The sequence below is a fragment of the Pinus tabuliformis genome, chromosome 5_2 (assembly GCF_031772625.1).
Source record: "Pinus tabuliformis cultivar Carrire ecotype Pingquan chromosome 5_2, CPIR1, whole genome shotgun sequence".
Taxonomy (NCBI): Eukaryota; Viridiplantae; Streptophyta; class Pinopsida; order Pinales; family Pinaceae; genus Pinus; species Pinus tabuliformis.
In genome coordinates, this window is record NC_142306.1 from 510952796 (window position 1) to 510977827 (window position 25032).

A 25032-nucleotide genomic window follows, 5' to 3' on the forward strand; every position below is an offset into this window, starting at 1 on the left:
CCGAAGGAGTCTCACCATACCAGAACTCATGAGGAGTTTGAGTGTTGTTCACTCAGACATTTGTTTTGTTGAGAATAACAACCGCAGCAAATGCAGCTTCACCCCAGAAGGTTGTGGAAGTTCCAGACTCATCAAGCATAGCACGAGCCATTTTTTGGACCGTTTTGTTCATCCTTTCCACCACTCTATTTTGCTGAGGAGTCATAGCTGTAGAGAATTCCCTTCTTATTCCATGTTCTTCACAGAAATCGAAAAATCTGTTTGAGGTAAACTCCCCACCTCTGTCGGATCTGAGGCACTTAATTTTGTGATCTGATTCATTTTCGACCAAGGCTTTGAAGGATTTGAATTTTTCGAATGCTTCGTCTTTGTGCTTCATAAGTCCTAACCACACCATCTTGGAGAAGTCATCAATGAATAATATAAAGTATTCTTCTCCTCGAGGTGACCTTGTCCTAAATGGACCACATACATCTGTATGGACTAGTTCAAGAGGCCTGCTGGCTGATCCTTCCTTCTCAGGGAAGTTAGTTCTGGTTTGCTTACCAAACTGACATGATTTGCATATAGTGTTGTCTGGAATTTTGATATCTGGAAGACCATGAACCGCCTTGTATTTGCATGCTTTCCTTATTTGTGAAAAGATTAGATGCCCCAACCTCTGGTGCCATAACCAGTGTTCATCATCCTTGCTAAAATAGCATTGTTGTTGTCCTTCTTCAAATATGTATAGATTATTTGGAGTTATTCTACCTTTGATCATTGTTTTTCCTGTATCAAGATCACGAACACTACATCCATTTGATCGAAATATTACCTCGGTTCCTTGATCGCACATCTGACTTGAACTCAGTAAATTATACTTCAAGCCATCAACATACAAAACATTTCCATCTTTGACCTTTTCTTTCAACTGAGCAGTGCCTTTTCCTTTTATGGCTGCAGGAGTATCATTTCCAAAAGAAACTTTCTTTCCCTTTTCTAAAGCAATATATGATTCAAGTTTTTCTTTATCACCTGTCATATGCTTCGAACATCCACTGTCAATGTACCATATATTTTCCTGTCCTTCTGCATAAAAAGCTATCCCACATCTTTCTGGTTGTGGTTCCTTTATTCTCCATGTTCTGGCACTTGAGGTTTGTTCCTTCTGAGTTGTCTTCCAAAACCTGCTCCTGCATTCAAAATGTTCATGACCGAAGTTATTACAAATAAAACATTCAATTTCATTTTCAAGGGCGGAAAAGTTGTTATAAGTCCTTTATGTGATTCCAGTCATACTTCTTTGTTTTTGAGCTTCTCTAGTCATGATTTTCCTATAGGCAACACATTGAGCTATTTTGTGACCAAAGTTATGGCAAGATAAACATTGGCCATTGAAGAAACTTATGTGATTATCAAATCTACCAGCCAAACGATTGTAGTTTCGATTGTCATCCATTCTTGAAGCAAATTGAGAAGTTTTTACCTGTGGCTGGTTGTAGCTTTTGTGCACCCTTAAGATGGATTGCCCCTGATTTACCTGGTGGTCTTTGTTTATTCTTGATGTAATTCGTCCCTGTTTTACCTGGTGATCTCCATTTGGCTTTTTCTCATTACTTCTTGCTGCATCAAGATAAGTCTTTAAGGTGGATGCTTGAGATGCTTCTCCATTATACCCCAGACCTGTCATGATTACTGGAGAACGTTGTACATTGATAATCTCATCCAGAGTTTTATATCCTTTAACAAATTTAAGATTTAGAGCCTTTGTTTTCTCAATTTCTTTTCTAAGGCCAACAATTTCACATTCTAATTTCTCAAGCAATTTTTCTTTTTCATCAAGTTGGAATTGCAGAGTATCAATGATCATATTCTTTTCTTCTAAACATGTTTTGAGTCTAGAAATATCTTCATAAAAACCATCTACATCTATAGCATCCATGTAATCATCATCTTCAAAAGCCATTAAAAGTTTATAATCATTACCTCATTCATCTTCGTCACTATTTGATAGGCCATCACTGTCTTCATGAGTGTAGTAACTTTTCTTAGTTGCATTATGTTTCTTGTTCCATCTAACAGGTTCCTTTCCTTTGTCAACCTTATCCTTATGAGGACATTTGGCAGCATAGTGACCAACTCTTCCACAAGAAAAGCATTTGAAAGGTAACTTACCTCGGAACCGTCTAGTACCCCGTTGAAGATTTCTGAAAAAATTTGATTCTTCTTCTTCTTCTGACACATATCCTTACTCATAGTACTCTCCTTTGCCTGAAGCCTTGAAGGCAGCATCTCTCTTGTCTTATGGACCTCCTTTCCTCATTTCATAAGCAGTTAGAATTTCGTGCAGCTGTGACATTTTAAGGTTTTGTAGATTCTCTTTTTCTTCTATTGCAGAAACTTTAGATTCAAACCTAGGGGACAAAGATCTTAGAACTTTTTCAACCACAACAACCTCTTTTATTTCTTCACCCAAATTTTTCATACAATTAACAATCTCATCTACACGAAGAAAATAGTTAGCCACACTTTCATCATTATACATCCTGAGATTTTCATACTGAATCCTGAGGGTTTGAAGTTTCGCTCGTTTTACCTGATCATCTCCTTCATAGCTCAGAAAAATCTTGTCCCATATCTCTTTTGCGGATTTAAACTGCATTACCTTGACAAATTCTGATTGAGATAGGCATCCTAATAGAGTATTGACCTCCTTTGCATTTGTTTCATATTTCTTCTTCTCAACCGGATCTGTAGGAGTTGCTGATGGAAAAGTATACCCTATTTCTATGATATCCCAGACTTCTATACCAAGAGATTGAAGATAGGCAGTAGCTCTTACCTTCCAATAAACGAAGTTTGTCCCATCAAAAATCGGTGGCCTGATTGATGCTTCCCTCTCGTAGTTGCTCATGATGAAAGATCTTTCTTCAAGCGATCAAGCTTCTTCTGAAGAACCTGCTCTGATACCAATTGTTGGAAAAATGCTGAGAGGGGGGTGAATCAGTATTATCAAGTCAAATATTCCTTTTTCAAAATCAAATGATATACGCTACTTCAGTTAATTAAACCCCTGTATATACGCAACTATGCAGAAGGAAACCCACGTATGCAATGCAAACTTTTAAATGACTTTATCTTCCTGATGTTGATTATTAATCTGTGTTTGAGAATCAAATAACCAGTAACCATAAACAATAAAACAAAGCAGAAAGACACTCGCACACAAGAAAACAAGATATAAGGTGGAAACCCAATGTGGGTGAAAACCACCTGTTGCAATTCGTCTCTATCCTCTCTTTAATTAGAAACTTCTTTTTACAAGTGTACTGGTGCAGTCCTTTACCAGTACGCAGGCTGCAACCTACAGAGAGCTACAACTCTCTCTTGTTTTCTAGCTTCTCCTGGAAGCCAGCTACAACCCCCTTAGCTCTTGCACTAGCCAAGATACTAGTACATAGGTGCTAGCCTACAGAAGGCTACAACCTTCTCTTTATTTCAGGGACCACGTTTCATGAATTTTCGAACTGGATCCACAAATAACATCAATCAAACATCAATAATTTTTGCATCAACCAGTCACCTTTTCACCAATAAAAACTGAATCAAAATAAACACTTCTCTGACGACTATACCCAGATCACAGTAACAGTAACCACACACCAAATCTGAACCCAGAACACTGTAGCAATAAACAGAAGCAGCAAGATCACAACTCAAAATATATACACTACTTTAATAGCCTGAAACCTGCAGGCATACGCTTCTGCGTATGGAACAACCTGCGTATAAGCTGTTTTACTTCACTGAGATAGCGTGTATACGTGTCTTCGCTTCACTAAACCTACGTACAGATCTATAAAGGATAATTCGCTCTTTCAGATATTCAAACACTAATTCACCCAGATTATCAGTTTTATAGATCAAGAAAGCACCACATATAACAGATCAAAATCATACAAAAAACTATGATTCGAGCTTAAGGATTATGATCCATCAATAGAACTTATCCATCTCTTTGCGCTAAGGTTCCTCCTTCATTCAGATCCAGATCTACACCATAACCTGATTACCAGTATTCCAGATCTAGCGCTTTATCAGATATTCAATTACAATTCCGATTCCCCCTCGCCACATGATCTCCTTCCTCTTTTATAGTTTTAGGCCTTCCACAATACCACGGTCCAAAACCATAATAAACCAATACCATGAACCATACTTGGGATCAACACTTCTGACGAGGTACCATGGTCCGAAACCATAAGTTCAAATACCAAGGACTAACTACCAAGGACCAAAGGTAAGTTCTCCAACATATACGTGCTTTTCCTTGCATTAAAGTGCATGTATACGCACACGCGCCTTTGAAACGTCTAAACCGCATGTATATGCGTCTTCGTCTAGATTAACCTGAGTATATGTCTTTTCCTTCATTCTGAAAGTCTGAACTAAGATCTGTTACCAAAGAGAGTTTCCATCAAGGACAACACCTGTGCCATAGCTCCAAACCTGTGCCATAATGCCAACACATGGACCGTTGGATCGTGGCCAGATCAACAGTCACGATTAAATTGTATATTGGTTATCGGAGGTGATAAGGGGCACCAGTTACCGGAATTGCGATATCGCCGATAGTGATATATCGGCGATCGGCAGCGAAAGCTTCAGAGATCGGAAGAGTAGTGTAAAGGGAAGGCGGATCCAACGATATTCGTGAACGTGAATATGTAACATTTGAAATCTGGCATAATGGTTCAGAGGGGAATTTCCTTTGTATTCCCGTATATTATCATGCCCGATAGTTTATATGGCATGGGATTTTTAATGTGAAAGTATGTGTTAGCGTTCTGATAGTGGAATATCGAAGTCGGAGGGATGATGGCTCATATGTATATGACCATTGAACATTGCGATGGTCGATTGCGATGAGGTTTTAACCTTGAAGTCTGTGTTAAGGCTGTAACCGGAGCGGAAAGTATGTGTATTGTGTTTTAATCCTTTGTATAAGGATTACGAAAGGAATAAAAGTGCCGATATATGGGATTTCATGTATAGTCCTGAGAGAAAGTATTGGCAGAGTGATTGAAGTTCCTATACATAGGAACTATATAAGAGGGCCACTTGACCATTAAAGGTCTGAGGATTTAACTCCATTGAAGATTTAAATATCCTGGGGCAGTTGTGGATGCATTATTGTTGCTAATGCATATTGTGGGTATATATGTCGGGTTTTACCCAGCATCATCATTGTTACTAGAAATCTAGTACTAAGTGAGCTCATATAGTTGAGATTAAAGTAGAAGAAGTGTAGTCTAGGAAGGATGAAGGGAAGATACCTTAGATAACCCCATTTTCCCCCACGATCAGGGACATACGAGCCACTCGGTCAAGGATATAAGACTTTAGTTGGAATCAATAATTTCTAAAATAGATTTAAGCAGAGGAAGTAAAATAGATAGAGATTACCGAATTAGGAATCACTGTGAAAGATTCTAAATATAATCAGGTACAGAAATCGAACTTAAGTTTCCAATGAAGCTAAGGGTGAAAACTCTTTAGAAAGGAACATAATATTTAATATGCAAGAAAAAAGAGGTAAGTACCTCAAGCTCAAAATGTAGTGAGTGTATTCCTGTTAACAGTATAACATTATTTGAAATAGAAATTAACTTTTATTTAGATATAGTTTTCCTGAAGGAGAGTTTGTTGTGTGGCTTATAGGGATGAAATCGAATGCATGCTAACTAAAATAGCTAAATCAAACAACTAAAATTACATGCATATAAGACCAACCAAATAGGAGTTTGCAAATCCTAGCAATATCTACACTATGCTAACAACAATATGAAAAATCAACAAGTAATTATGTTATCAAGAAGACAAAAGAAGTAGGAACATTTTGTACCCGGAAAAAAAGAAGAATGATACAGGCATATGAGGCTATCGAGAAGAAAAAGGAACATATAGATTGATTCTGCATACGCTACTACGATTTCCGGTCTAGAACTCATAAATCTATGTAAGCACAAATTTATCCTTACTTTTGGCAGTGTTAGTTTTATAATAACAAGTTCAACATATATATCATTTCTTAATAAAATAATAACTAAATAACATTTTTCCATTTCAGGAGAAACAATAACAAAAGGAAAATGGGAAACGAAAATCAAATTCACAATTTGTCAATAGTCATATAGTCGTGTTGAAAGGGGCATGATGCCAAACCCTTCTAAAAACAAATAATCTTGCCTTGGTCATGACAACCACATAAATCCAATCTATAAACGAGAACCTTATAAAATTTATACAAAATTTATTGATAATAGTCTAGCTAGTACATGGCCTAAATATGGCTATAATTAAACTACAGTATATTCAAGGGGAACTCATAAGAAGACTCTTCCTCTTAAACCAAGTTCCTTATGTCGGACAACACTGACCTATTCCTCCCTATACATGTCACAACAATCAGCATGTATGCAGAGTAAGAGTTTTAAGTGACCAAGGGTCATGATAACACACAAAAGTGGCTAAGGCTCTACAAGAGTGAACTATTCGACAGTTAGTAACTTTGAGAAAGACACATGAAGGGTACCCACCTAAAAATAAGACAGAATATGGGCAAGGAACCTTTACTCTGGGATCCCGAGGAGACCACAATGGAGGGAGTGCCCAAGCTCGATACCTGTCCCAACGAAAAAGAAAACTAGAAGATAGGAAGGGCCTAAAAAATATTAAACAAATGTAACTCAAAAACGAATGATTCTAGAGTAAGCCTTACCTGAGCGAAAATAATTCCTAGAAGAAAGGACGTTTCGCGTGCCTGAGACCCAACAAGGAGAAAATCATAAACTAGGCCTCGAAGGAAATTCCCCTGCGTTAAATGTCGATGAGGGTTTGGAGGGAATTGGAACTTACTTGTGAGTTGTTGGTCAACCACCATTTTCTCAGCCATGGAGCTATTCTGGGTCGAGATTCGTTAGGAAGAAGGAACCCTGAACACCCTACATTAAACCCCAAATTCACTTCAAAATCCAAGGCAGAAATCGAATGAGGGATTGAACGTAAAATTTGGGTCTTTTTATAATAATGCCATACCTGTGAGATGATGGAGACATCCAGGAATTGAAGAGCCACTTGCCCTCTTTCCTCCAAGACCCCCTGCGCTACAGAGAGAAAAACCTCATTAAACCCTGGAAAATTCATAAGCAAGAAGCAAGTCAAGTTATGGGTATAAAATACATTATAATTGCTTGGATACCTAAGATGACTGCATGTTAGAAGGATGCTCACTGAAATTGCTAGGAAACATACCAGATTTACACCTTCATCTTCCATGTGAAGGCTAGGTAGCCAAAACGTTATCCTTGCCACGAACATGGAAAGAAAAAACAAAATGAGCATCAAAGAAGTCCAAACGATATTAGGGTAATGTCGCCGCTGCAGGAGAATAGTTGATCTGCTGACAAAAGATCCACACCGTGGATCTCAATTCCAGCCTTGAAAATGGAAGAGACTTAGAGGGGGGTGTAAAGACCATGTGAGATGCCCAAGATGGAGGAGTTTGATTGGCGGAGCCAGTAGGCAGGTACAGTCGAAACAAATGGTAGGCGGGTACAGTTAAAACAAATGGCGGGTTTGGGAAGTATTTAATATGGTTTGTAAATTGGAATATGGATATATATGTATACATATCGCGTCCATAGTGGTATAGTAAGGTATGGGTAGGATTTGAATTTAATTTAAGGTTTTATGATAATGATATTAGCTATGGGTGGAAAAAACATATAGGAATAACATGTCCACCCTTACACCCAAGTGTATCCATTTTTTGGTCATGCGCTTATAGTAGTAAAGCATCATTAACAAATATTATGATGCATCTATTGTAGTAAAAAAGAAAAAAATCTTTCTTAAATTGATATTGCATACATTACTATGAAATGCTTCTATGGATGGTAGATAAGGGGTTTGGTAGTTATGTCCATAGAACAGTAAACTAGCAATTGCACCAGATGTTGCAAAGGAAATGCCTTAAGGAAATGGCATAGGAACTAGTATTATAGAAGGAAACGCCGTAAGGAAATGGCATAGGAACTAGTATTATAGAAGACGCAACGAGAGTACTTTATAAGGAGATGGGAGATAGGGGCATCCTACCTACCTAAGTAAATGTCTAAACCAAATGTGGTGTGATCCTTTGCAATGGTGTGGCCAATTAAGCGAGGCGGGGAATTGTACCAAACCTAACCATTTCACATTCACCATTGTTCTCTCCACATGTGCTAATTTGGTAGATCAATAACATGGCAAGGAGTCCACCATGACATAATTTCTAGTGGATTGCAATGTAATGCCATTGTGGGGAGTGCTCTTGTAAATATGTATACTATTTGTGGTTACATAGAGAATGCACAAGTATTTCACAAAATTCCTGAACAAAATGTAGTATCTTGGAATGTTACAATATTAGGGTATGTAGAGGATGGAACTTAGATGAGGCCATGAAAGTTTTTCTTCAAATGGTTTCATGGACTGAAATACTTTATGGATATGCGCATAAGGGGTATCTTTATAAGGCTATGGAAATATTTTTGCAGATGCCTAAAAAAATCCCACATTCATAGAATTCATTGATTGCAAGGTATGCTCAACATGGAAATTTTAGAGAAGACCATAATCTCTTTGATGAAATTCTTGAATGAAAGCTGATATCATGGAATTCAATGATTGCAGAATATACACATGGAATTCAATGATTGCAGAATATACCCAGGGGGAATTTTGATGAAGCTTTGAGGCTCTTACAATTTATGCAATTACGAGGAGTGAAGCCAAACCCCATCACCTTCATGAATATTCTACCAACTTGTTGCCATTTTCCACTTTCACAACATGGTGATAAGGTTGATGCATATATTATTAAGAATGGAATTTAATCTTAGGAAGCTCTTTGATGAAATTCCTGAACGAAAGGTGATATCATGGAATTTAATGATTGGAAATGGAATTCAATGATTGTAGAATATACACAGGGGGCATTTCGATGACGTTTTGAGGCTCTTACCATTTATGCAATTATCAGGAGTGAAGCCAAACTCCATCACCTTCATGAGTATTCTACCAACTTGTTTACATTTTCCACTTTCACAACATGGTGAAAAGGTTATGCATATATTATTAAGAATGGAATTACCAATATGCATCATGGTTTACCCAACATTTATTAGAAGACACCTATTATGCTAGGGTGTTTTAAGAAAATGAAGTGTGGTTCTTAGTATAATGCAATACCAACACTGCAAATAGCTTACCAGGTATCTTTCTTCAAGAGTCTTCAAGAGATGCACAGTAGAGATTTGGTTGTCACTATAAAACTATCTTTCTATAACTTTAGGCAATGCTTTTACCATAAAAGATTTGATTATGGTATCTTTCTTCAAGAGTCTTCAAGAGAGACACAATAGATATTTGGTTATCACTATAAGACTATCTTTCTATAACTTTAGGCAATACTTTTACCATAAAAGATTTGATTATGGTATAGATTTGATTATGTAAGTTTCCACAGTGTGAGAAGGCAATGCTTTTACCATAAAATATTTGATTATGGTATAAATTTGATTATGTAAGTTTCCACAGTGTGAGAGAGAATTGCAGCGTCTAGAAATGAAAATGTTTTACACATCCTTGCAATCCTATTCCAGTGGATCAAAACAAAATTCATTCCAATGGATGAAAATAAGCCACTCAAAACACACATATTATGCATTTTTCAAATTATTGAATTTTTATAAGCACATCTAAATTGTTAAATAATTGTAACTCTCAAAATAATTTCACGAGAAAAGAAAAACCTATGAAGCAGTGATAACTAACTCATTCAATTAATAATAGAGTGCAAAAATTCACCAGAAAAAAAACCTATGAAGCAATGGTAACTAGTAAAAACATGTTATAGGTTAGCTAAAGGTGATATCATGGAATTCAATGATTGCAAAATATAAACAAGGAGCATTTTGATGAAGCTCTGAGGCTCTTACCATCTATGCAATTATTAGGAGTGAAGCCAAACTCCATCACCTTCATGAGTATTTTATCAACTTGTTTACATTTTTCGCTTTCACAACATGGTGAAAAGGTTATGAATATATTATTAAGAATGGAATTACCAATATGCATCATAGTTTACCCAACAACATTTATTAGAAGAAACCTATTATGTACGCTAGGGTTTTTCAAGAAAATGAAGTGTGGTTCTTAGTATAATGCAATAACAACACTTCAAATAGCTTACCAGGTATCTTTCTTCAAGAGTGTTCAAGAGACACACAATAGAGATTTGGTTGTCACTATAAAAATATCTTTCTATAACTTTAGGCAATTCTTTTACCATAAAAGATTTGATTATGGTATATTTCTTAAGAGTCTTCAAGAGACACACAATAGATATTTGGTTGTCACTATAAAATTATATTTCTATAACTTTAGGCAATGCTTTTACCATAAAAGATTTGATTATGTAAGTTTCCACATTGTGAGAGAGAATTGCAACATCTAGAAACAAAAATATTTTACACATCCTTGCAATCCTATTCGAGTGGATCACAACAAAATTCATTCCAATGGATGAAAAGAAGCCACTCAAAAAACATATTTTTCTATTTGTAATGATATAAATTTCTAAATCCAAGGCCATTGTAACTCTCTAAATAATTATTTTCCATTTGTAAACATAAGAATTTATAAATCTAAGACATGATTGGAACTTTGAAAGTAAAAAACTATTTTACAAACTCTTAGATCATGTATCATCCATAATTTGCAATATTTTAAAGAATTAAAATTCATACACCCAAATTCCAATATAGAACAGACCTATCTAGGTAAAAACATCTTTATAAAAATATATAGAATTAACAAACTAACCATTAATAAACCACCTAAATTATAAAATTAACAACTAATTAATAACTAATTAACTACCTAACTCATTCAATTAACAATAAAGTGCAAAATTCACGAGAAAAGAAAAACCTATGAAGCAATGATAACTAGTAAAAACACACTATAGGTTAGTTATTTTTATTTTATAGAAATCCACGAGGGAAAGTGAGTAACCATAAATATACAAGGAGAATATAAATGAAATCTCCATATAAAATTAAAAATTTAAAGCTATTATGCATGTGAGAGATAGTGGATGCATGTGCGTTAAAATATTTCATCGTTGCCTTTGTGTGAGCGTGACAATACATATCCCTAAGTCATATGACAAGATTTTAGCAACATCTTATCTCTTCCATGTAAAGTAAGCAAGCAACTTTTCAGCTTGAATCAACCCACTCAATGATAATTGGTATGATCAATAGCAAGATTTTAGCAACATCTTATCTCTTCCATGTAAAGTGAGCAAGCAACTTTTCAGCTTGAATCGAACCGCTCAATGATAATTGGTATGATCAACAATAAGTCTTTTCCTAGTTTTCCATGGCTCATTTCAAACTCAGTCGTTGGAATAACTTCGGCAGTCATTTTTTCCATATATTTGGTGATCTCAATTTCACAAGGGCCCTCTTGAACTGGCTATAATCTCACATGAGAGTCCTGTAAAGTGCTTTTTTGTTTATGAGTCCTAGCACTTCCCCAGAAGTCCATGCGAAACCAGAAATGCAGTGTCATTGGCGATATAATTCGAAAAAGAATCGACCATGGCAAAAAAACCATCTACCAAGCAGACAAAAATTGGAAACATGTTTAAAAACAGCTTAGGGATGACAATCCTAGTAGAAGACATTGAAACAAACATGATTATATATTGACAATATATGAAAAGTATATAAAACTGAAAAGCAATACCCATAACCATTAAATTTCTTCATTAAAATTAATGTGAAAGTTATTTCTACCATCTTTGCTTTCTATATTCACCTTGAGCTTCCTCTAAAATGCAGAAATAAAAATAACAACCTTATTAAAAACCTTATTTGAAAAAAAAACCACTCCACATATAAAAGTAAAATTAAGATAAAACTTTGATCCTCAAATATTAGATCATCTCGTCATAAAATGCAAAAAGATAAAGATAGTAAATACTGAAATTCTTGCTCATGGGGTAAAGGAAAAAATATTCTAGTTATTTTAAAGGAATCATAAAGTTAAACATCCGTTGTTATAAGAAATTTTATTAAAGTAAATTTAATATATTATTATAAAAGATATTTATAAAATATTTTAATATTAATAATATATTTTATATAGATAAAATATTTAAAATGATATAAGTATAATAATATTTTTTTGATTTTTAAAAACAAAAAATAAAAATTTTAATTAATATTTTGATAGGGATATTATCGTTGATGGATGCAGATCAGCGTGAACATAGATTTTTAGTGTAAACCTTTATTTTGCCCGACAAAAAGGACATTGTTAACACAATTTAAACAATCGAGATATTTAAAACTTTAAATGACCCGTTTTATGTAAGGTTGCATGAATATTTGGGCATTTCTGCACAGTTGGAGAGATTTAAAATAAACGTTGTATTGAGAGAGGGGACCAATTAGTGAGACTCTATATTTGTCGCTGGTTCCATATAGTGAACATCTCAATGACAATTGAAATCATACATGCTTAAATAGAGTCTTATTAAAACTCAGTAAATTTTTCTATTCTGAAGCCATTTACATGTGATAATACCAATACATCTAACTGTGGGTTACCAACACTGTTATCTGCAAACCGGGCATTGGCATGAGAGTTGATGATAAGACCATTAAGTAGTACAGTCAGGGAAAATTTTAAGAACCCCCCTAAATTTATAAATATAATAAATGGGCGAATCTCCATGGTATATAGGAAAAATGGAAGGTGATTTTATCAATAATATAATATGTATATATAATTTTTTGGCGAATCTCTCACTAGGCATGGCGAATATTTTAGTCAATTATAAAATCGTGTAAGATCTTGGCGAGTCTTTCACTAAATAATAAAACGTTGTAAAGTCCTAATGAATCTTAGCATAGGCTACATGCTGGTTTAATTCCCCCATTTAAATAGGCTACATTCCAGGTGAATACCATGGGTCAATACCATGTGCCATTTTGGTCAATACCATGGGTCAATACCATGTGCCATTCTTATTTTTATTAGAATATTTTACTCAATTATAAAATCTTGTAAGATCTTGGCGAGTCTTTCACTAAATAATAAAACTTTGTAAAGTCCTAGTGAATCTTAGCATAGGGTACATGCTGGTTTAATTCCCCCATTTAAATAGGCTACATTCCAGGTGAATACCATGGGTCAATACCATGTGCCATTTTTATTTTTATTAATTCTAATATTAAGGTTAATAATGGTTTTTTGCATGGTATTAATAAGTTTCACCTAAATATAACCCATTTTTTGAGTGTTCGTAAATATAAGGTGACTTATGGAATAAATATAAAAAAAATGTTTTATTTGTTTACCATACCTCTAGTTTATTTATATTTTTTATTAATTTACCATACCTCTTTTACAAATATGGTATTTGGCCCATAGGATTCACTTAAATAAAACCTCTTTGAGGGTTATGGACTAAATATAAAAAGAGGTTTTATTTATTTACGATACGTCTAGTTTATTTATATTTTTATTTATTTACCATACCTTTTGAGTAAGTATAAAAAGACGTTTTATTTATTTACCATACCTCCACTTTACTTATATTTTTATTTGTTTACACCCTTACATGTATATAAAGTGACTTATGGAGTAAATATAAAAAATGTTTTATTTATTTACCATACCTCTTATTTATTTATATTTTTATTAATTTACCATACCTCTTTTATAAATATGGTATTTGGCCCATAGGATTCACTTAAATAAAACCTATTCTTGAAAATGGGCGAATGGATTCACTTAAATAAAACCTATTCTTGAAAATGGGCGAATGGAAGGTTGTAAGTCCTAATTTCAAGGGCTAAATTTACCTTTTTTACCCTCTCCCTTAAAATAAGATGGGCTATTTGAGGTGATTTGTAAAAATGTACTATGATACAAAATATTCGCCCACTAAAAATTTAAAACCCCTTAATATCGCCAAAGGGCGAACATTCGCCCCTAAAATTATCCTTGAGTACAGTTTACATGGCAATTGTTTTGCATATTGTCCAATGTAAATCATTTCATGATAAGTTGCACATATCAATCCGTCACCATCGCACCCCAGCACTTACCAAATCGCGAGAAAATATAACAGATACAGAAGAATCAGCCACTGAATTGTGACAGTACCACCTTTCCTGGACCACTGAACCATGTAAGGGAAAGCTCTATTTTTGAAATCATGATGTACGAAAGTTTCTGTGCGCAGCTCCCTTTGTATATTGCTTGCAATATCTAATTTCCAATCATAAATCGTGGGGTAACGCCTTTGAATCCTTTTTTTTAGCGTTCCATGGCGAGCCCATGGCATCCACAAGTATTTGAGGAAGAAAAGTAGCAGAAAAGGGGATATTCCAGCATGAAATAGGGTGGACAGCAGACCATTAACGAATTGTAACGGATTCATACCAGTATTTTCAATTTGATTACAGTCGCTCTTTCAACGAATTGTAACTGATTCAGACCGGTTTTTTCAATCTGATGGCAATCGCTCTTTCCATTGTCTAACCTGTGAATCAAAGGATGTGGCATGGGAGGAGAGTTTGTTTTATAGGGAACGCCTTACGGGCGTAATTAAATATCATAGTTTTTATGAAAATATTGCATGGTTCTTGTGTGTTAATTTCTTGAAAATATTGCATGGTTTTGTGCGTAGAAAAATGAATTAATTGTGTTAATATCTTTGAAAAAAATTTCATGGTCTTGTGCATATAGAGATAACTTAACTATATTGATTCCTTGGAAAGTTTTCATGGATTCTTTTGAACAAAGATTAGTAACTATGTTAATTTGTTTCAAAAAGGTTTCACGGTTCTTGCAGATAGATAAGTTTATACGTTAACTACGTTATTTTTGTTAAAAATATTTCATGGATTATTGTGAACAAAGGTTAATTGACTATTTTAATTTATTCAAAATATTTCATAGATTCTTGCGAAGAAAGATTAGTTAACCTTATTAATTTCTTGGAAGTGGTTTCATGGTTCTTGTGCACAGAGAGTGATAGAGTTGACAACATGGATTTATTTGGAAAAAAAATTGGTTCTTGTGCACTAGGGTAGAGTTAACCACGTTCGTTTCCTTAAAAACTTAAAACATCTATTTAATGCATGAATAACCATATTTTTATAATTATATGCATTTACCTAATGCATGTATTAAATATGGATAGATACGCATACTTTTATAATATTTATGCATTTTAATTAATGCATTTAAGAGGTGGATAAATAAACATGTTTTTGCAATTGTGTCCATTTATTAATGAATTTGAAATATTTGAATATAGACATGCAATTATAATTTTGAGTTTTTTAATTACATTTTGGGAATAAAATACAACAAGATTAGTCGTATTTTATAGTACTAAACTATGTTGTGGCATTGGAAAAGAAAATAATAATTTTGTATTAAATGGAAGTATATTGTACCAATGTTTTTGTATTAAAAAGAACAAGTAGATTGTTAGCCATGGTTTTGAAATAAGAAGAACAACTTAAAAATAATATCATAGTTAGGAAATTGATTCCCATGAATTTTGCATTTGGAGTAAATGCATTAAAATTGTGATTTTACAAATAATGGTTAAGGTATTGCATATATGAAATAGTCATGGTTTGCATGTGTAAGAATGTATTTCGAGGCCAAGAGGTATAATCTATGGAAGATTATTAGTGATGCACACATTAAAATTGGTAGATATTGAATATTTGAGATTTTGATTCTCTCACTTTATTTTTTTGATGACATGACCATAATCTTCAGGGTTTTAATAAACTGATATTTCATATAAACATGATGTTAGATTTGTTGGTGATAGTGTTTGCAAGAAAGAATTATGACTTTCGTAAAGAATAGAGTGATAGTTTATAAACTAAACCATTTTGAAACAATCCAAAGATGGATTATAATTACTCTATTATAGGAGATGAGGTCATTATGTATCACTATTGTTACATGCATAGTGGAGTATCCTCAACCGCAGTTTACAATAGGTAACTTACTGCAGTAAAAAACCATGCCGTGAAGACAATGCGGTTGAGGAACAATGGGGTAATTTGTTTGAGAAACATGGAAGAATGATAAATGTAACAAACTATAGTTAATTATGCTTGAATTAAATATTATGTTTCTTTTGTAAAATTAAACAATGGATAAGGGATGAACTCCTTTGTTGTCATTGACTGAGGGGTGAACACCCTCATAAAACATTTAATAAAATAAACATTTTCTTGTTTTTCCCATAGGGATTTTCAGGGTCATATTGGTGTTCATTTATGTGTTTGTCTATTTGATTATCTTGATAATATGTTCACTTACATAATTTTGGAACTTACATCATCCATTATGTTTTTTATAATCTAAATTAATTGAACATGAAAAGTTGCAGCAGAAAGCATTATGTTAACAAGTTGCATTAATGATTATTACCTTATATAAAAGTCATTCCAATTCTATATTTACTTCATGTCATGATGGTGATTTTATCGTGTGATTATTGGTAAAGTGTGGGATAATCCATTAGTGGGATATTATACGCTGGTAAAATTTGATAAAAAAAATGATTGACTATATGTATTTTGTATGATAGATATCGAGGGATTCTGCAAGTGGTATCAGAGCAAAGGTTGTGGCACTGACGCCTCTTGGGTTCTGTAAGAATGAGCGGTACAGGTATGATGCTATTGAATATAAGTTAAAGTATGATACTAATGAAAATATGTGTTAATATATACAGTTAATATGAAATTCATGATAGTGTTAATGATTGGTTTGAAGAATAACAGTGTTGATGGAATTTGAGTCCTTATGTTGATAAAAAGACAATTAGAAGCTATGTTGCATTGAAATATAGCTAAATATGGGAAATATTGAATACTGACACAATAAATAGTAATAGTGTCAATTAAAAACCTTTGTGTGCTTAATTTTATGATAATGTTTAGTGGTTTAATGCAAGAAAAATGCTTGGAATTACAATGCATTCCTTATAATTTTAAGGAGAAAATGAATGTAGGTGTCCTTTGTCAATAATAAAAAATTATATGATAATGAATGAATGTATTAAGCTAAGGGTTACCCTTGTTAGCATGCTAAAATGTGTAAAAACACGAAATAATCCTCTTGAATTTTGAGAATAAGCAACATGTAAAGTGGTAGGTCTCGTGACTAAACTAATGCTTATTATGACAGTAACGACTAAGAATTGATTTCATCTTGTTTAGGAATTAGTTTTAATGTCAATTGAATTTATGATAATTGGTAGAATTGTCTATTTAGTAAGTTGCATTGTCCTCATGTGAATTAGCATGGAAAATATCATATGATTTGATAAAAAAATAATGAAATTATTCTAGGAGATGCAATGCTAACAAATTGTATACGACATGTCAAGGAACTATTAGACTTTTCCCTAATGGAAGATTGCAATAGATCTATTGGAATATGCATGATTTGATTCTTTGATTGAAGATTATTATTAAGTTGTAAACAATGTGATAGTGGTAATCCATACTTATATTATTAGTTTAATGGTGGCAATATGTTTTTGAGTCTATTTATGACTTCTAAATTGTTGCTTGTATTTGTTATCGACGCTTACTTACTAATGGTAAAATTTGTATGATTAAAGTTTGTATGGGTTTTTATGCATATGGAAAAAACTAATATATCTATGGAAGTGGATATTTTTTAACCATGCATAAGAATTTCTATAAATTGTTGAACGTTTTAAAAAAACTTAGATCAAAATACAATAGTACCTTACAAAGAAACTAATTTAATAGAAATGCATTGTTATGTCAATAATAAAAATGTGCATGAATGGTAACTGCTAGGATAAGAGCAAAAAATATCATTTGATAACTTAATATTGTATTTCCTAATAATGGGAATGCATGAGATGAAATATATTATGAATATTCTACAAACTTAATGATAAAACTAGTGGTAGTTACATATTTCTAATTACAAGGATTATTCAAACATCAAACATGTCAATGTAGTTCTACAAGGTGATTTCTTAAGGACAGTGTTAGTATGAGTAGCTTGTATATATCACACATCTAACAAAGTATTTCATTTTCATCCTTTAGGTAACCATATAGTCTATGTGAATATTATTGGTTACACTACAGATTAAACTTAACCAGTCACATCCAATATGTTGTAGAATTGTGGTGTCTTCTTTGTCATTACCAAACAAAATATGGATGGCATTTTGCATGATTGACTTCAAGTTAGTAATTCTTCCTAATGAATAATGATTAGACACATATGCATGAAAATGAAATATAATTTTGCAATAGATTGGAACTGTGGTGGGTGATAATGTTTAGATCAGAATGCATGTATCTCTTAAAAGGTCTTGTTTCCTTAGTGATTGTTATGAAACATCTTAGTGGAAAATGTGTTTTGAATTTCCTGAGATCTATTGTCAAGGTGATGTATCCCTATTTTCTATGCTTACTCTTGAGGGATGGAAATGGTTTATATTTATGAAAAAATAATAGGACCACTACCTTTATACTTTTTAAAGTATTGAGAAACATTGATGCGTGTGAAAATTGAAATATATCTTGATGTATATTTGACAAGATATTTTGTAAATAATATTATTTTGTGAAGGACATGGTTTTATGAAATACAATTGTGACTAATGATGTCAATGTGATTGAGCAACGATAACTTAATTACATCATAGTGATGTCACCAAGATTCAAGCAGCACAAAACATAAGAACTAATGAGAGGTCAAAGGTTGCAATAATATTTTCCACTAGAAATGTGAAGGTATAATGTTTACTGTTATGCAAACATGACATGCAAGATTTGTGCATAAAATATATAAAGATGTTTATTTCTAAAATGTATGTTTATTATTAGGTGTGGGAAACTTGAAATGAACACCACTTGCATGAAATAAGATATTAGTCATGAGTCCTATGAATTATTGGTTTTTTGTGGATTCCCAAATTTAAGGCTGAAACCGTGAGGTCACTCAAGTAGTAGGGCCTAAATCATTTCAAGAAATCATGAGTTGGTAATCACAAAAATGCTTCAGTGAAGCATTCTATGATAGTGGAAATTGAATGGTAACTCTAATTTTTAATTTTTAAAATGGATATTGACAAACAATGTCATGGTAGAGTGGTAAATTTGTTTTTAAATAACTTTTATGATTTAATAATATGATGTGTGGTTGAAGAACCAAAAAATTTAAATGTGAATATTATTTATGATAATGTAAATATTTATTCATTTTTGGAATATTAGAGGAGCCACCACATGAAAGGCTATACTCCCAACTCCCAGGAAAAAGTGAAAATTAGTTATGGTCCAAGAAGGGACCAGGAAAAAATCCCCCATTTTTCCAAGAGGGATGACCCTATTTAGTTGAGAAGACCACCAAAAGCTAACATGGCTAGAGATAAATTTCATGGGTGGAATACCACCAAAAGCTAACATCACTAGGAGATAAATGCCATGGGTGGAAGATGCATGAAAAGGATTATGGGATATAAAGGAAATATAAATTTTAAAGATACCAATGGGATAAAAACACTAGACCTTTACCTAGATTCAACATGACACTGCTTGGGTAGAGGAGGTGTAAATCTGTGAAATATTTTTGATTAGTTTTCTCGAAGAAAGGAACCCTGACACTCATGGAGAAACTATCAGAATTGTAGTTCAAGGGATGTCTATATTGTATTTACATGAATTCATGATACAAACTTCTGGATTCCCTTAGAAAGGGATAAGACAATATGGAATTTATACAATTATCACTATGATCATTTATGTCATTGAGAACTATATGCTATATGAGTTTGAGTACTTGTAGAAGTAATGTGATAAATGATTGATAGTTAAAAATATTACCTAGCATTACATAAATGACCAATAGGTGAAAATATTTGGATTAATATCTGGTTTAAAATGTTGTGATAAATATAATGTGATTATCATTGAGAAATACTAACTGAATTTTTTCGTCATACGCCATGAGGTCATTTCCAATGGAGATTGATAAACCTCCCAAGGTGCTTGCTTTTGGGTTGATAAACCATTCTCAAAATCCTTTCCGTAGTTGATACACCAACTGTAATTAAAATATTGGATGGAGTGGACATGGTTTCTAATAATATTGGTAGGTAATAACATGTTTTTATGATGACTTTGTTGTTTTGTTTTTACATAATTGAACAATGGCTAAAGGTTGAAAGTAAAAATTGAATATTTTTGTAGCTGTAAATATTTATGATTAATAATAAACATAATTTCTTTTACTTATTGGTATTTCCCGAAAACAAAATATTTCATTTTGTTGGGGAAGGATCCTCTTTTGGTTATTCTAGTTATAGAAGTATCATGACTGGAGATAGATGTCATGAGTTAATGAGGATCCAAAAGGCATATTATGTGAAATAAAAATAATCTAAATCAAAATACAAAGTCACAGTGGGATATAAATATTGGGCAAAGTAATGATGATGAAAAGAGAAGGAATGAACACTAAGGTTGGTGTTATCTTTCAAAGGGGGATAATGTAATATCCCTATCTATAGAAATTGTGTATTTATATAATATGAAAATATTATTTATTTAAAAAATTTAATGAAAAATGGCCATCAAAAATTGGTTATGGTTCTAAACGATTGCAACCACCATAGGAGTAACCTTATCATTTCATTTCATTATTTCTTGGTGGACATTGTTGGTGGGAATTTTGAGATTTAGATGTCGCCTAGTGGTTAGTTATTTCGTATGGGAATTTTGGCATGAGGATAAGATAAGATCACTTAGGGTGCTTCTAGTATGAACATTAATGCTTTATATGTGCATACTTGACCACTTTATTACGTACGTCCATGAAAATGTTTATCATTGGCAGGATGGAAGAAGATACCTCTTAGATGCTTCTCATTCCTTCTAAATTTATTATTCCCTAAAAGAACTTGAGTGGAGATTTTGGTAGTATTACATTAAATATTTAGACGAAGTCATAAATGGAGGGAGTTTGAGTAAATGTAGAGGAAAAAAAATAAAGGGATTAAATGATTGGCCATTTGAAGCATTTTATTTCCTTTTGTGTGGTCTAAATTAGGTTGTTGGTTTTTTGGATTGGATCATTAAGATCGTGTAGTTTGTTGGGAAATCATTCATGAAACAATATCTTCCTATGATTGTTTGATTTGGACCGTTGGATTTTCTATAATATTGTGCAATGCCTCCCTTTACAAAGTTATTATGAATGTTGCCTCCTATAGATTATAACTATTTTAAGTTGTGTGTTCAAATCAAGATATTTTTCTTAAAAATAGGGCCCAACCCAGAAAGATCAAGATGGTTTTGACACAAGAATGAAGGGCCAGGTAGCTAGAAATTATTTCCATGTTGCTACATCTTCATCATTTGGAGTTGGTGGGAGTCATTTCCTTTCCTCTGTATGTCCATGGTATGAAAAACAAGATCTCCCTGTGTACATGATGTATGAAAGTTAATCTCTTGAAAATATTGCATTATTTTGTGCATAGAAGGATAAATTAACTGTCTTGATATTTTTAAAAATATTTCATCATTCTTGTGAGTTCTTATTTTGAAATGATTGCACAGTTCTTGTGTTTTGATCTCTTGAAAATATTCCAAGGTCCTGTGCGTAGAAAGATAAGTTAACTATATTAATTCTTTGAAAAGATTTCATGGATTCTTGTGAACAAATATTAGTTAAGTAGATTAATTTCTTGCAAAAGGTTACAAGTACCTCATGGTACATGTAGAGAGATAAGTTAACTAAGTTATTTTCGTTGAAAATATTTCATGGATTCTTGTGAACTAAGATTAGTTAAATATATTAATTTCTTGAAAATATTTCATAGATTCCTGTGAACAAATATTAGTTAACTTAACTTTATTAATTTCGTGGAAAAGGTTTCATGGTTCTTTTGCACAGAAATTGATAAAGTTAACTAAATGGATTGATTTGGATTTTTTTGTGCTTCTTGTGCACAGTGGTAGACTTAACCACATAAATTTATTTTAAAAAAATATGCATCTATTTAGTGCATTAATAACGATGTTTTTATAATTATATGCATCTAATTAATTCATGTACGATATGGATAGAGAGGCATGTTTGGTTAATCTTTATGTATTTTATTTAATGCATGTGAGATGTGTATAAAAAAACATGGTTTTACAATTGCATGCATTTATTAATGTATTTGAAATATGGGAATATAGACATGTACTTATAACTGTGTGCTTTTGTATTATGTTTTGGGAATAGAAAACAACAAGATTAGTCGTATTTTGTAATACTAGCCTATGTTGTTGCAATCGAAAATAAAAGGATATTTTTTATTGAAAGGAACAAGTAATTTACCCTTGGTTTTGATTTTAAAAGAACATGTAGATTCTTAGCCATGGTTTTGAAACAAGAAGAACAACTAGGAAACAACACCATGGTTATGAAAATTGATTCCTGTGGTTTTTCATTTGGATTAATTGCAATTAAGGTGTGATTTTTCATATAATGGTTAAGTTATTGCATATATTAAATAATCATGGTTTTCATGTGCAAGAATGTGCTTCCAGGCCAAGAGTTATAATGTTGGAAGATTACTAGTGACTTTGACATGATAATTGGTAGAGATTGAATATTTGAGATTTTGATTCTCTCACATTATTTATTTGATGAAAAGATCATAACCTTTTTGTTTTTGATAAATTGGTGTTGTAGATAATCATGATGCTAGAGTTGGTGATGAGTGTGTTTGCATGAAATAATCATGACTTTCATAAAGAATGGAGTGATAATTTCTAAAATAAAGCACAATACACAAAATTGATTATAATTTAAAAAAGAACAATATTAGAACCACTTTCAAACCCATGAACACCATTATCAGATGCCTAAAATCGATCAAAGATCCCATTGATCCCAAATTCCACAAAGGAGTTTACACAGTTCCTTGTTCTTGCGGCAAAACCTACATTGGGGAAACCGGTCCATCTATCCTAAGTAGAATTCAAGAACATGTCGCTGACATAAAACACAACTGCTCTAAAACCTCAGCTGTCACTAAACATTCCAGTAAAACCAATCATCATGTCTGTATTGAAAACTCTAGTGTGGTGGCCAAAAGTGATCATTATCACCATAGAAAATTTAGAGAAGCCATAGAAATAGGTAAACATCCTAACAACCTCAATCGAGATGAAGGATGGAAAATAAGTGACAAATGGATTCCTACTTTAACCTCCTAAATTGCCCTCTCCTAACATCTCCCTTCCCTCTTCTCACTTGACCCTTCACCTCCATTTCTAACCTTGCTTCTCTCTCTACACCTCACATTTTAATTAATCACTAACCTTAATTTTAACCCTAATTTTAATTTTTGATTTTGATTTTAACTTAAAAAATTTAAGATTTTTTTATATATTTTTCAAATTTTAATAAAAAATTTAAAATTTTTAATAATATTCTTAATAAAATTCTAAATTAAAATTATTTAAACTTATTTTTCTTTTAATCTTAATCAAAATTTTAAAAATTTAAATTAATATTAATATTATATTTTTTTTTTTTTTAATTTTAGTAATATTCTTAATAAAATTCTAAATTAAAATTAAATAAAATTAATTATAATTATAATTAATTAAAATTAATTAAAAGTGTTTGTATTTTAGTCTTAAACTGAAATTCAATTAATTCTAATCAAAATAAAATTATTAATTGTAATAATTATTACGTACTGTTAATAATTATTATTAATTATTAATTATCATTTCTAAATTTATTATTAAATCTAATTAATAACCCACCATTAAACCTTTAAATAAGTAACCTTACATTTTAATAAGTATTTAAATCTTTAAACAAATAAAGTTTGGTTAGTATTAATTAACAACCATTATGATATATTGTCTATAGCATATATTTAACTAAAACAAACATTAAAGGAAAGTTTGTACAATTATTATTTAGTATGATATTAAAATATCATATCATTAAAGTATCATACTTCTTGATCCTAACTTTCTCTCTCCTTCCCTAAGACATGGTAGACTACCATCATTCTCGTTCCACCACTGTCTCATACCTCTATTTATACATTCCATAGAGACCTGTCTTATACACTTATTCATCTATCCTGATGATAAGCCACGGTGGATGGTTCGAAACGTCAATTCAAACAATTATGGATGCAATTATTCTGGAAGAATACTCTACACAAAACACAAATCGCAGAAGCCTCAAAACAATAATTTTAACCCTGTATGGAAGGGAGAAATTACAAGAAGTTCGGATATTAAAACAACTAAGATCTTTGATTACCAAGAAAAAGGTAGAACTCACCTTTCTTAAATGCTGTAGGGATACCTCTGTCATTCCTACATTAGCTAGCATCAAGAACAACCTCAAAAAGCCTATATATAATCACATTTTTATCAGAGCCAACCAATCCCTTCTCCATTCAGAAATTACTAAAACTCGCGCTCATCTTAACATATTAAATAAAAAATCTTCCGGTCTTCACCTTAGTTTATCTAACCATATCGATTCAGATCTTTGGTCCAAATTCAATGATTGCTCAGTGCTTAAAGCCCTTAAGATTTAAGAATGTAAATGTTTAAAGCATACCCTTAAATTTGAGAAACTTAATAAGATTACGAACCCTACGCACAACACTATAGTAGCCTTTGATAACCATCCTTAGCTCTCCAGAGTAAACTGTACACAGGTCTCCTTCTTAAACTCACTTATTTTGACCTCTATTCATGGTAGCACCTCCATCCAACCCGACGTTGAGCCTGTTGTTTCTCCAATGAAAACTGCAGCTGCAGTTGCTCAAACAAATGCAGAAGAGTCATTACAGGTGGAAGC

The 25032-nt window shown here is 32.5% G+C and overlaps 1 long non-coding RNA gene across 1 annotated transcript; it reads right to left on the reverse strand.

Moving 5' to 3' along the window:
• Positions 1 to 6212: 6212 nt before the first annotated feature.
• Positions 6213 to 7207, reverse strand: LOC149159923 (uncharacterized). Its single transcript, XR_016261173.1, has 4 exons — positions 7081 to 7207; positions 6901 to 6986; positions 6764 to 6805; positions 6213 to 6667 (listed from the first exon to the last, which is right to left on the reverse strand). It is a non-coding gene; the product is annotated as an uncharacterized LOC149159923 (long non-coding RNA).
• Between the last annotated feature and the right edge of the window lie 17825 nt (positions 7208 to 25032).